Genomic DNA, 14777 nt, shown 5'->3' with positions numbered 1-14777 from the left:
CATGAAAAAAAATTAACTACATAGAAAATATTTGCGAATTTACACTGCTATAGCACACAATTGTCTCCTTGTTTCCAAGGCCCTGCAATTCCCATCAGTGGGGGGGTGGGGGGTGGGATTCTTATAAGGCAACCGAAAGTTAGCTTCCTAAAAGAAATCACAGAAAGGACTGTGAAGCAGACCCTCTCTTTTAATAAAGATCTCCTAAGTTTATCTTCCAGAAAACAAGACAGGCAACTGCCTGGCCGCACACTTCCCCCGAGGCTTAGCCTTGCATAGAAGCCGCATTAAATCTCCGCGCTGCACTCCTCCGGGCACAGAACATCTAAGAAACTCAGCGACTCCATTTCAAAGATCCCACGCTCAAGCGATCGGCTCTGCTTTCATCTCGGTTACAGGGAGACCGCTTCAAAGCCGAGATGGTCAGGAGTCGAACCCGGAGCCCGCAGTCCTGTTCTCGGATCAGCCCAGCCTGGCGCTGCCGGGAGGGAGTAGCATGCTGGCCGGGGGGGGAACCGCAACGTCCGACGCCGACTCTGCAATCCTCATTCCCTCCACGTCCCGCCGGTCCCTCCACCCCTCCGCCTCCGCACCCGGGAGCCTCCAGTCAACTCTGCTAGTGGACAAGGAGACCGCCACCAGCCCGGGCTACCGGGCAGCCGGTGGAGCGTGGGAGGGAAGGCGCCCACCCACCCGGGGCCCCAGCCTCAACTCCACCCTCAGCAAACTTACTGCAAAGTTTGGCTCCGAAGTAGCAGCGGTGCGGTCGGGCGCACGGCCCCGGTGCTCAGCGCGCCCGGTGGCGGGAGCCCGCTGTGCCGGGAGCCGCACTGGGCCCGCACGTCCGCATGGCGCCGCCGGCCGTCCAGCCCCGCCGCGTCCAGCCCGGCCCGCGCGCCCCAGCTCCCCGCCGTGTGTATCCCTCCGCCCGCGGCCACGCCTGCCAGCGCCGGCTCTCGTTTCGCCAGCGCCGAGACTCTCCGACTTGGTGCGCGCAGCCCGAGGCCGCCCCGCCCCCTGGCAGAAGCGCCCGCCCCGGGGGCTACCCAGACGGGCGACCAACGTGGAGCCAGGCGAGCGAGCGCCTTCGAGGAGCTTGCGGGACTGAGAACCGACAGTTTGGGGACTGTGTTAGAATAGAGAGCTGCTGCTGGGAGGAATTTTATTGAAGGTGCCCTGCTAGGAGATGGGAAACATTTGCTACGCTCCCCCCGCCCCCCGAAAAAGACAGAAAGTGGGGAGAAGTCACCTAAGACCTAAGGAACACCCACACCATCACCACCACCACCACCCCCCAGCATTCCTTTAGACTGTTTCCCCAACCTCCAGGAAATCCCCGAATCCGCATTTGAATGCCTTGCTCCCAGGCTGCAGCCGCTGGGGCGAAAAACTACAGAGGGTCTGGAAAGGAATGCAGTTAGGTCGGAATTTACTTCCTTCTGAAATTCACAGTAGGCCAGGAGAAATGCATAAGTTTTCCCCGCGACCTGTTAATTCAGACTCGGTTGGATCTCCGACCCTCCCAGATGGCGGTCGGTGAGCCCCAATGCCAGTCTCCGAGACAGACGCGCCCCCCCCGCACCCCCTCAATCCGGAGGTCTGCAGGACAAAGGCAGCTGAGCCTCCCGGTGAGCATTCTCAGCGTTTAATTCTGCCCCAAGGATCCGGTAATCTGTGAGCCTGTCCTCGCAGCTACAAGTTCTCCTGCGAGATAGGGAGATCCCCAGCAAGCAGGCTCCCCACTTGCAGAACTCCCCTCTGGCGCCCGAACGTCCAGCCAGCGCATCCCAGGGCTGCAAGTCTATCCCCGGCGCCTGCAGAGCTCCAGGTACTGGCTGAAGAGCAAACGAGACTCAGCCGAAGCCAGCCACGCTTTGGGATGCAGCCCAGAGAAAAGGAAGGACTTGACCTCGGAAAGTTTGTGGGGCTCGAACATTTTAACACGGCGAGGACGAAGAGATCAGATTTCCCTAGGAGCGGGTGGAGGGAGCTGCAGAGGGAATTGCACAGCAGACGGGGGCCAGAGTGTATTTCTTTGGCTCAAAGTTAACGTCACTTCTTAAGCCATCTTAAAGCAAGGTAGCTGAAAAAATAATAATGGTGTCTAGCAGGTTACGCTTGGGAAGGAAAAGTAGTGCCTGCACAATGAGTGTGCTGATTCCTACCTCTGAATTCCCCGCTCGTTATTTAGAACACATTATATTCACAGCTCCCAGAAAAGGCAAACATCATTTTAACCCAAAGACTCATCTGACCGTGGCTACAATTGCGCAAAGTGCTCGCGGAGTTACCGGTCAGTGAACGCAGATCTGATCTCCAAGCTCACCCAGTTTGCGACCCCCCTCCCCTCCCCGGAATTTTAACTCTCAACAAAACACAGCCACACACACACACACACACACACACACACACACACACAAAGCAAGCCGCGTAGGGGGAAGGGATGTTAAGAGGGCCTAGGGTACCGCTGCTAGGAGAGGAAAAGAACAATAAAAAGTATAAAAACACATCGTTCTATAACATTAAATCATCACTGGATTTTCTAAATGGTACAAAGGAATTCCTGTAAAAAAAATCATTCATTGATATATTAGTGCCTACTAGGATTAAAATATCTAATTAAGAATCCTAAATATCCAGGCTTACTAATAAATCTCAATGCTTAGAAGAAGTTGCACTTAGTCGCTACAGGAACCGCTGAATGCCAAAAAATGCAGTCTCCTTGTGTTGCCACATTTTGCTAATCCTTTAGCCACCAACGGAACGAAATGGAGATACCTTTTTGGCTACGAGCGAATTGCCATCACATGAAGAGAAGTGTAGTTCAAGTTCCGCGAACATCCTTTAAATAGTCGATCTTCTCTGACCCTATCCCCAGAGCCTCATTGAAATTAGGTAGAAGAGGAACTGTTCCTACCACCAGCACCACCACCACCAACCCCAAAAAACCCGTTCCCCTAGCACTGCCTCTACCCTCAGTCTACCCAAGCTGACTTTTTGAAATGTGTCATCCAGTGTTAATGAAGGCCGGAGAGGAAGCGATCAAGCCCTCTGCCCGTTTCCACGTCTTTAAGAGTACCCGACAGGTCCAAGTTCCAGGTCTGCACTGAGTCAAGAAGCTGGGAGCGCGCCTTGCCCAATGCTCGGACTAGAGGGCGCTGCGCCACTGCAGATCACGCAGTCCCCAACGCGCCCTCCCTGGGCACCATTTCTATAACAAGTTACACTGGAAATAATGCACAAACGGCTTCACTTCTCAAGTTCTTTTGAACAGCGCTCTGTGTGTATTTTGTGAATTCCAAAAGCTGCGCATGCCTGCCTTTCATTCCCGCGCCCCGTGAAGGCCGCGGGCAGCCCGGTTTCTTAAGCGCAGACCGTGTAGGATACATATGAATTCCCAACTCGCTTAAAGTCAAACATCCCCCACGTTATTTCATTTACGATTAAACTTAAATTCTACAAGGCATGCACTAAACAAAGAACTCACCACAGTAGCCCGGTCCTTGGTGCTCTCCCTTACGATCCCCGGCAGTTGGGTAATTCCCACGCCGTTTGGATATTTGTTAGGATCCGGGCTCGAAGTACCAACTTTGCCTCCCTTGGATCTTCAGCATATCCCCCAAGCAGATCGCGATCCTCCTCCAGTGCTGGCGGGACTCAGGTGGGCGCCTTCCCAGTGGCTCTCGACCACGAGAAAGTTTGAGCACCAAGAGAGATGGAGAGAGAGCGCACGAGGTCTGGAGAGGGGGCCGAGGGGAAGCCAAGTTTGTCAGGACATGTCCAGGCAGCCAGCTGCCGAGTCGAGGAGTTACGGCCGGCAACTGCGGCGGATCTCTCTGCCTCTTTTCCCTACTCCTCCCTCTAGGAGCGGCTGGGGGGGAGGGGAGGTGACGTCAGAGCCCCGCCTCGCCCCCGGCTCCCCGGCGCTGACCGGGTTCTCCGGCTTCAGTCGGCTTCCCAGCCAGTTGCAGCTAAGGACGCCCAGGCTGCCTCCAGCTTCCCCGCTGCAGTGATCTCTCCCTGGCCGCAGCCGTCCCCACGAAGAAATGTCCGTCCCTCTCCTTCCCGCGGAGTCTTGGGTCTCCGCCGAGCTATGGCTTCTTCGCACTCACCACCGGAGCATCCAGCCAGGGCCCCCCGTTGAGCTCGCCTCCTGGGCTTCCGAAATACCGGGTCCGGCAGCGTTTCCCACGCCTCGGACTGCAGGTGATGCTCTTCCTCTTCTGGAGCTGAAACTCATCGCAACGGGTCTGTGTCGCCTGCCCGGGTTTTTGCAGGGCAGAAGCGCGATCAGTCTCTGCAAGCTTACTGGACGACTCGGACTTTGTGGTCCTCCAACTTCTGGGGATGTGATGTTTTAAATTTTTAAACTATTTAAATTTTAAATAGTTTTCGTTGTCCAACGCTGCTTGTGGTCTTTGTGTTGAAACTCGTATTTTTAATCTCCAGATCCTTTCCAAATGCTCCTCTGTCTTTAGACCTAGTCTGAATCATAGATTTCAAGAGGGGGGGGGGGGGGGAGCGACGGGGCGGAGCCAGTTTTTTAACGTATCTTACAAGTAATCTGTAGTGATAATGGCTAATACACAAATCAATTGCCTACACCTCGAAACAGCATAGATTTACAAAAATGCAAACCCCGTTGAAGCTTAATTTATAAATGAACATGTGGCTTTTATATAAGCGTCCAGGCTCTGGGAAAATATCTACTCTGGAATTTTTTTTTAAGTGCCACTAAAATACCAAAATGCATCTCCTGAACAGCATGAAATTCTAAGGGAGCCATTTATGTAAATTGACACTGCCCCAAAAGATTCTTATTAGATTTGAAAGAGCCTAGGAGAGGAGGGGATGGGACCGAAAGCAGGTTCTATCAACATATTTTCATCCGTTTGCATAAATAGATTGTGTAGTTTCGAGAGGTTAAGAGCAAACAAAGCTAAGGGGCTCAAGCCGTAAGGAAAGAGATGAAGAGACCGAGTGTTGTGGGTGTGTGCATAGGCTTGAGAACTGCTCCAAGCTCCAATGAACTCCCTCTTCTGAGGGAGTACAGGACCAGTATCTGTTGTAAATGGTAAAACTTGTACGTTAAAAGCAAGCCTCCCTGGGTCTCATCTGTTTGCTACACGGATAGCATCCATTCATGCAGACAATATGTTTTTACTGAGCATCTTAGGAAATGTCTAGCATGCACCTAAAAGATACTTCTTACCCCTTGTTCTCCCAGGCCCCTTATTTTCCTTTGCGGTCTGAAATTTCTTGGGGGCAGGGAGCTTTAGAAGGTTGTGAGGGGGGATGATGGTGGGGAACCGGGTAACCAGGGATATCCAGGGGCAGCTGGGGAGAGGGGAATTCGAGATAAGACTGTTTCATCAAGCTAGCCTGTCAGTGCCTTGCCACTTCTATCCTTCACTATGGCAACTGTGCATGCTCAGCACTGCTTTTAGGTCCACACTTGATGTTAGACATTGACCACATACACAAGTGCTCAAAATGATGCAAGCTCTCCCGAGGCACTGCCGCATGCACAAGTCAATTTGGTTAGATAGACGAGTCTTTAGAGTTGCTTAGGCAAACCAAGGCATTCCAGTTTTAAAAGAACACAGAGGAATGTACGTTTTATTGATAGTATTAGTTCTTTTAAAAAAAATGATTCGTTTTAAAAGTTGAGATCAGGATAATTTGAACAAAACCCTTTGACCTGAGTGATGAGACTGGATCTGGACTAGCCATTGACTATTTTTGGTTTGAATAAAATTAAATTAACATTAAATTCCTTAATCTTTTGAACTATGTACCATATGTTGACTCCTCACATCTGGCTAGTTCAAGTCAAAATAAATTTAAATGCATCTTGATCACAACAGAGAATACTACTAGAAGAAATAACCATGCTATATATCTTTAATTTTTTTCCCCCGAGACAGGGTTTCTCTGTGTAGCCCTGGCTGTCCTGGAACTCACTCTGTAGACCAGGCTAGCCTCGAACTCAGAGGTCCACCTGCCTCTGCCTCCCAAGTGCTGGGATTAAAGGTATGCACCACCACTGCCCGGATTTTTTTGCTTTTCTTAAGGCTACATCAAGCATTAAATTTGGAGTTCCCACTCCAGTACTGAGTCACTTCTAAAGTATGGGAGTGCAGAATCATGAAAGGATTCACTCATTCCCCAGGTATTTCTCAAGTACCAACAACGCACTAAGTGAAATTATGTAGGATTCAAGTCCTAATAGATGAGGTGTACTTATGTGATTAAGAAATATTAACACGGCCTTTTAGCTATTTTTCTATATTTGCTTAGAACAGAACACAGGGAAAATCATAATTTTAAACAAAATAGCATTCTCAGTCATTTTTAGGAATAGCCCTAGAAACAAATCCCTCTCCATAAGCCTGACTAACTCCTGGCACCTCACCCTCCCCAGCATCTTACCAGCATCCCAGCCCATCCCATCCTCCCCCGCATCACACCCTCTTCATCCCTGTGCACTGTTTTCAGCTCTGTCACATCCCCATTGCCCACTTCTTGCACCCACACTCCTGGGGCTGGCAGGAAGTATCTCTCCATGACCCCAGACATCAGTTATTTTATTTTTTGCGTTCAAATCCAGCTTTCCTTTGGGATCTGTGTGTACCCTTTAGGAGGGACCTTAAGCCATACAACTGCCCAACCTGGTGAAAATTAGCTGTGGTTAACTATAGATGTGTTGATGTTCCCTCTCCTTCCTCAATTCAGAGTAATGGAGACTTTCTTAAAAATATATCCTAATGATAACCTCTCCTCGTAATGGTGAAATTTTAGATGCCATAAACATTCAGTCAGGAAAATATGTGGAGGCCTGACCAATTGTTTCTTGATGGCTCTTCTGGATAGATAGATAGATAGATAGATAGATAGATAGATAGATAGATATCCAGAATATATATATGTACATGTATATATATATCCAGAATATGTATGGATATATATACATATATATGTGTATATATGTATATATATATCCTTGAAAAATAAATAGTGAAACAGGGCAGTTGTAGAGTTTTGCCATCCCTTCCAGAGTGTATGCTCCATATTCCCCACCCCCACCACCAGTAGTTTGGGAACAGATCTTTGCAAACACAATAGAGCACTTGCCATGCTCTCTCAGCTCAGTCATTGGAGGATGCCAAGCTCACCTTCTCAGCTCATGCTCTCTCAGCTCGGGCACTGGAGGATGCCAAGCTCATGCTCTCTCAGCTCATGCTCTCTCAGCTCGGGCACTGGAGAATGCTCACCTTCTCAAGCAGGAAAAACAGAAGGGTCTTGACAGTGTTTCAGCACTTTCTCAGTCGGAATAACAAAGGGAGAGCCAGGCTTTAAGTTGGAAGATCCGATGTGAACCTTGTCTTTGACAGATAAAAGTCTAAATGTGAAAGTTTTCACAGAGTTTTGCTTACTTTACCCACATCAAGGTCTCCAAAATGATTAACAACAACAAAAGCCAAATCTAGCTCTTGGTTGTGAGAGATATCAATAAAGAATTATGTAAACATTATTGTTACAATGGTGTGGCTGTCTTGGTACTCACATTGACACTGCCAAGTCAGCTCTGAAACTCACAGAATCCACAATAACGAGAAACATTTGTTTTCTCCAGAACCAGTTGTGCTATGGTTGTATTTAAGACACACAAACACATGCACACACACACATATTTATGTATGTATATATATATATAATGAGAAATATAATATAAATATATGTATATGTACACATACATATATTTTCATTTTTCCTCATATATACACATACATATTCTCATATTTCTAATATATATGGTAATTAATTATATATAGTAACTAATATATACTAATTAATATATAGTAAATAATATATATTAGTATATATTAGTATATATACTATAAGTAACATATTAGTATATATGCATATATTAGTATATATACATATATATGTATATATACACTAATTAATTCTCACAAAGTCTTTAGGATTTGAATCGAAAGTGCCTTTACAGGCTCATGTTTTAAGTTCTTCTATGGCTGATGCTACTTTGGGAGACTGTGAAAAATGTAGTAGATACAGCCTGGCTACAGGAAGCAAGCCACTAGTGGCAGCCCTTTGATGACCACAGCCCCTCTGCACCCCAGTTCTCCAGGAATCAGGCTCAGCCACTCTATCCCACTGAATGGACTGCCCCGCTCTGCCCTATCATGATATATGGCAACGTCCTGAAACCTTGAGCTAAAATAAATCTTCCTTTCCTTAGGTTGTCTCTGAAAGTCCCTAGCACAGAATTCTAGAAAGCATTAGTCATTAATCCCCTACCCTCATTTCACAGACGAGAAACCGAAGTGTACTGTGGATAAGATAACCCAATGTTTTGGACTAAAGTCTGCAGCTGCGTAGCTATAAAGCCAACATTATTGTCTACTGTGATTCGGCACAGCTTCTGAGAGCCTGCTCTTCATCTGTACTCCTTATGAACCGTGGCTGTCTTACAATAAAGACTGGTTTGAAAAATGGCTTGGAAGAGGGTAAGACACTTACCAAGCCTCAGCCAGAGAGGAATGCTCCTTTCTAGTAGCTATGCTGTATGTGAATAAATTATTCTTCATAGTGGGTCCTTTAATCACTGAAGAACATCCCTGATTGTGTTTAGGAATATATATGTAATGCATCCATTACTCGTTTGGATTACTTATTTTACTAGGTAGATATATATATATACACTCTGGCACTTTTACATTCAAAATCAGCATATGGCTTTTAACTTGTTTAGGCTGAACAACAGAAAAACACACACCAATGATGCTCAATGAATTCTGACAAGGACTATCTCAGGATTTCATGACCAGCATTTTAATATTTACCTTGCGTTACCCAGTCTTAGTCTAGAATCTCTGGTATTTCTTTCTCTTTTTACTCCTTTCTTTTCTTCACCTGTGCCTATAGGTATGATTTGGATATAGGTATGATATGCCTATAGGTGACTTAGATGAGAATCTTCTCCATAGGTTCGTGCATTTGAATATTTGGTCCCTGGTGCTGGTAATGCTATTTGGGGAGGGTTAGAAGGTGTGGCCTTGGTGGAGGAAGTGTAACACTACCATGAGCTTTGAAAGTTTAAAGTCATTTCTAGTTCACTCTATCTGCTTGGTGCTTACAGTTCAAGGTGTGAGCGCTCAGCTTGGTACTCCAGCCGCTATGCCTGTCACTTTCATACCATGATGGACTATTACCCCTCTGGGACTCTGAGACTAAATAATCTCTTCTATAAATTGCTTCGTCATGGTGTTTTGCCACAGTGATAGAGAAGTAACTAATACAATATAACAAGTCATTTCACCTGGAGACTATTTTCCCATCTGCACATTTTTGCTACCAGATCTCATTTCTTATCTTGGTATCACTTTTAAACAAATCTTGAACAGAAACTCTCGGGATCTTACTTGTGAAATGTGGTATTGTGACATCCTACCTGTCTAGTCTGTAACACCTGGTATATCCACAAGCATGATAGGAGTTCTATACTCTTCATCTTGGGCTTATGAATCAATAATGGCCAATGAGATGCTAGAGTAAATATGCTGGGGCCTCCAAAGAGGAAAAACAAAACAAAGCAAACAAAAAATAAATAATAACCCTTCTTTCTAATAAAGATGCACAAGAAGTATTGTCTCTAAGGACATGGTCAGGTTAGGACATCATAGCAGGGACTGGTTTGGGGTACTGACTGAGGATGAGATCTAAACCAGGATCTGTCTGTGGAGTGCAGGAGGCCAATGATGTGAATCACTTACATCTTGCTCAAGACTTCATATGAGAGAGCATATATTTCCATATGATTTCAACTGGCATGTATCAGAATTTGAGCTACTTGAATCTGGCATGATCTATGACAACTAAAAATCCTTTCAAAAATGAACAATGAATTATTTAAAATAAAACAATAATACATTGTATACCTCTTTCCACTTGCTGGTTAATAGGAATTGGGACTAATTCTAATGATAAAAATGGAAAGATTAATGAAGTTTTCCTTCAGCAGCAAGTACACTGGTCTCCTGGGGCTATTTAAGATGGTATTTAACTGTTTGTTGTTAACTTGATGGGATTTAGAATCACAATGGAAATAAATCTATCTCTGCCTGTCTGTAAGGGAGGGATTATCCAAATTATGTTAATTGAAGTGTGAAGACCCAACTAAATGTGGGTGGTATCATTCCATTGATGGGATGATTCATCATTATTCCTGATGAATAAAAAGGAGAAAGTGAGCTGAGCAGAAGCAGGCATCACTGTCTGCCTCTCTACTCTGGCCATCTTGAGATAAGCTGTCTCCTGTTCCTATTTCCACACTGTCCCTGAAAGAATGGACTGTATACCCTGAAACTGTAAGCAAAAATAAGTTTCTCCAATCATTAACTTGCTTCTGTCAGGTGTTTTATTACAGCAATGAGACAAGTAACTAATTCAGGTTACATAACAAAATACAGCCAACTGAGTGTCTTCAGCCAGTGTAATGTGTTTTCCCACAGTTGGAAAGGCTAGAAGGGCAAGATGCGAGCAGAGTTGGTTCTGCTAAGGGGTTTCTTCCTCTACCTGGCTTATGAAATGCCCTTGCACAATTCTACAGTGGTACTTACTTCCTCTGTATTTGAAGAGAGAGAAAAAGAGAGGGGAGAGAGAGAGAGAGAGAGAGAGAAAGAGAGAGAGAGAGAGAGAATCTTCTGGTAGCTTCCTCCTCTGCTAAGTGTCTGTATACTTAGATTTTTTCAAAACCTACTTTAATTATGGCTCTTTAATGCTTCAACCTTCTTTATAGCCCACCACCCACCAGAGGTAGGGGAAAAGGAAGGTTAATAGTAAATAGGGGATGTGGACCTGTTTAGAAATAGTTCTTTGGGGCAATTCCAATCTTTGTTGTCAGCAGTCCAGTCCACTAGCAAAACACCGAGCACCAATCAGCAGCAGCGGCTGGATCGAGAAGAAAATGTGAGACTCTGCTGATCAGCACAAGTCTGCAGAAACAGCTAGAAGCATCTAGAAGTTCTTTGGTGCGGTTCTCTCTACTAAGTCATGGCAAACAAAGACCAGCAAAGAAGCAAAGTGAACCAATGCCAGAGTGTTGTTGTCAAGGAAGACCAGCATCAGCAAATTCTAATGATGACCAGCAAAGAAAGCAAGGCGAACCAATGTCAGAGTGTTGTCAGGGAAGACCAGCATCAGCAAATTCTAATGATGACCAGCAAAGAGTTGCAAGGTGAACCAATGCCAGAGTGTGGTCTTCTGTCTGTTGGGTTATACTTACACTCCTTCCAAGCATCATGTGTCCTCTCTACCCAAACATCACATGCCCTTTCACCAGGCAACTTCCAGAAAAACACCACAGGTCTGTTCTCAGCAAAACATCCTTTCACAAAAGACAGTTTTCAGGAAAACATAACATGACACAACTGAGTCTCCAACAAAACCAGAAATTCCCACTCCACATCACTGCAACTGGAATACCAGCTACCATTGTGAAGTGATATAACCTTAGCAACATTTTAAAGAATATGCTCCTATCTGTATACCATCCATTTGGAAGTTACAACTTTGGTTCAGTCCTTCACAATGAGAAGACAATGTCTCTATAAAATAATTTAGTATAGCAGACACCTCTTTTTCTATCATAAGGGCAAACAAAATAAGATCGTGAAATTTCATTTGTTTAACTACTTCTGGTGTTTCCTCTCAAATGTCCCCACATTTTCTATCATCATTTCCAACAGCTCCTTAAGGATTGCTCATAAACTATTCCAGTGAATGTGTGGTAAACCTGTATATCCAATAATTACTAGAGAATAATCTAATCAGCTGGAAGCACACCCTGCCAGCAAGTCCATGACATTTGAAATTGGAATTTGTTTGTAGCTCCTATTGCCAATATCAAATGCCAAGCCAAAAACCAATATCAGCGTTTCTTCATGGCCCCTTTCTTCATGGCCCCTTCCATCCATACTTTGTCCTCTTAATAACTGTGTTGTTGTGGAAGACACATCTGTAAGCAGGCTGTGTGGATTTGTTTGTGTAGAAGAGAAACACAGATGACCTCATGTGGCTGCCCCACCCCTTCTCTGAGCAAAAATTTGTAGAAGGTTTTCTCTCCTGTGCCTGGTAAGAAAGTGAATGACAACAGATAAGTAATCATTCCTCTAATTTTCCTCTCTACTTGATAGTTGTTCCAGGTAGCATTAAAGGAAAAAAATCAATACGTCTTAAAATAGAAGAGCAGACTTTAGGGGCTGGATAGATGGCTCAGGAGTTAAGAGCACTGACTGCTCTTCCAGAGGACCTGAGTTCAAATCCCAGAAATCACATGGTGGCTCACAACCGTCCATAATAAGATCTGATGCCCTCTTCTGGTGTGTCTGAAGACAGCTACAGTGTACTCATATACATAAAATAAATAAATAAATCTTAAGAAAGAAAGAAAGAAAGAAAGAAAGAAAGAAAGAAAGAAAGAAAGAAAGAAAGAAAGAGAAAGAAAGGAAGAAAGGAAGAAGGAAAAGAAGGAAAGAAAGGGAGGAAGGGAGGAAGGGAGGAAGGAAGAAAGGAAGAAAGAGAAAAGCAGACTTTATTCTGAACTCCTGAGACACTTGGAGGAACTATTGCAATGGACTTTGCAGTAGGGGACAGAGATTGAGCTCACCTGAAAGTAAAATGGCTGAGGAGCAGGAAAGGGGCCAGAGAGTGGGGAGTTGTGAAAATGTGACCTGAGATTGGGGTGGGGATTCTCACTAAGCCCACAAACAGGATCCTTGCTGAAGGTAGACAGGACTGACTGTGCTTTACCTCACAGATGCTAAGAGATGAAAGAATGTCATGAGGTCCAGCCACACATAGAATTTAAAAGTGACCTGTCATCCCACTAGACACCCTAAATGCAGTCTCCTGAGGAACCCTATACTGCATCACCTCACCCAGCTGCTCCTAATGTTCTCACTTTAGAAACAACGTGAGAAGTTTTTAGCTGTCCAGGTTTTTTTAGGGGACAGGGTATGTTCTTAGACATAGATATGTTTTAGAAAAATAGCTTTCTACCAAAAGTACCATGAAAAAAAAATTAATAGTGGATGAGGGCTGAGGAAATGGCTCAGTGGATTAAGAGCTTGCTGTGAGCATGTGAGAACTGTAGTTCAGATCCCATCCATCCCCACCCCACAACTTACATAAAAGCTCTGCAGCCACATGAATGCCACTCAGGAGTCATCAAAAGGGGATTTCTCACACAAACTGGCTAGATAGACTAGCTGAATCCACCAGCACTGGGCTCAGTAAATAAAGTGGAGAGCATTCAAAGAAGACACCTTACTTAGTCAGTCTCTGGCTTCCACATGCATGCTGTACACACACACACGCACATTCACTCATCCCTTATACACACATACCTCATACACACACGTAGACACACATAGACACATATGCACATACATACCCCCCATACACACATACCTCATACAAACACACCTCTCATACACACATACCTCATACACACACATAGATACATATGCACAGACACACAGAAACACACACACACACACCTCATACAGACACACCTCACACATACACTCACACACATAGACATGCACATACAGACACTCACACACATAGACATGTACACAAGACACACTCACATACACACACACATAGACACATACACAGACATGCACACACACATAGACATATACACATACAGACATACACACATACATACACACACACCTCATACACATACTCACACACATAGACATACACGCACACATACCCTCATACACCCAACTCATACACACTCATACATACATAGACACATACATACACACATAGATCTCATAGACACATGAACACAGACATACACACATATGCAAATACTCCTCATACCACACATACTCACAACACACACACACACACACATTTAAACACATATGCACACAGATACACACAGATATTTACACAGACATACATCTCTCATACTACACATACTGACATATACATACACATAGACAAATTTGCACACAGATAAACACACATACACATACACCCCCTCATACACACACACCTCATAACACACTCACATACATAGACACACACATGCACACACACACATACTACATGAGAAAAGTTGGTAAACTACAGATAACAGCAGGAATAGTGTAACCATGGACTAGATTGGGAGAGGCCATCTTTAGCAGCACTATCCAGAAGAATGTCACAGGCTGCTAGAAACGTCCCATCTGTGTATACTTCATGGCACTGTTGAATATTTGACATGTGGCTCATGTAAAATGAGAGACTTGAGTTTCTATTTTAGTAAATTTCAATTCATTTAAATCTAAATGGCTACATGCAGTAATGACTACCATTTTGGGCTGTGTTGGTCTAGAGAAATTCTAAAGCAACAAATGATTATTCCAAAGTCACTCTCCCCCCTCAAAAAAAGGGAACATGGTTCAAAAACAAATCCTAGGTGTGCTATCTCCTCTGAACGTGACTTTTCTAATGGAAGCCCTGTGTTGTTCATAAGGTACAGAAATGATGGGCTAGTCTAAGTTCCCCAGTTATTTCCTTCCTTGTGCAAAACAGAACAATGCATTTTTAAAAGCTGGGTTTTTCTTGAGACCTCAGATGCATTTCTTTTTTATGTATTTGTATAGTTTATTAGACATGAAACTCTGGGTTCTACTCACTCTCACACAGAACTGGCTAATTCCTACAATGAAACTGAAGTGGCTTGC

General features: G+C 44.7%; 1 protein-coding gene across 10 annotated transcripts in view; it reads right to left on the bottom strand.

Annotated features, from left to right (window-relative positions):
* Nucleotides 1–4437, bottom strand: part of Fat1 (FAT atypical cadherin 1) — a 122878-nt gene extending 118441 nt beyond the window's left edge. For 4 of the 10 annotated variants that reach the window (XM_031339638.1, XM_031339640.1, XM_031339639.1 and 1 more), the window contains exon 1: nt 3488–4435. The gene's annotated coding sequence lies outside the window, so the exon portion shown is untranslated. Of the gene's footprint in view, nt 1–732; nt 868–2778; nt 3088–3487 lie in introns of those variants that run through there. The other 6 variants (XM_031339635.1, XM_031339641.1, XR_004109910.1 and 3 more) reach the window with 5 other exon arrangements.
* Nucleotides 4438–14777: the final 10340 nt, after the last annotated feature.

Source organism: Mastomys coucha, unplaced genomic scaffold (assembly GCF_008632895.1).
Source record: "Mastomys coucha isolate ucsf_1 unplaced genomic scaffold, UCSF_Mcou_1 pScaffold22, whole genome shotgun sequence".
Taxonomy (NCBI): Eukaryota; Metazoa; Chordata; class Mammalia; order Rodentia; family Muridae; genus Mastomys; species Mastomys coucha.
This window is presented reverse-complemented; position numbering and strand designations above follow the sequence as displayed.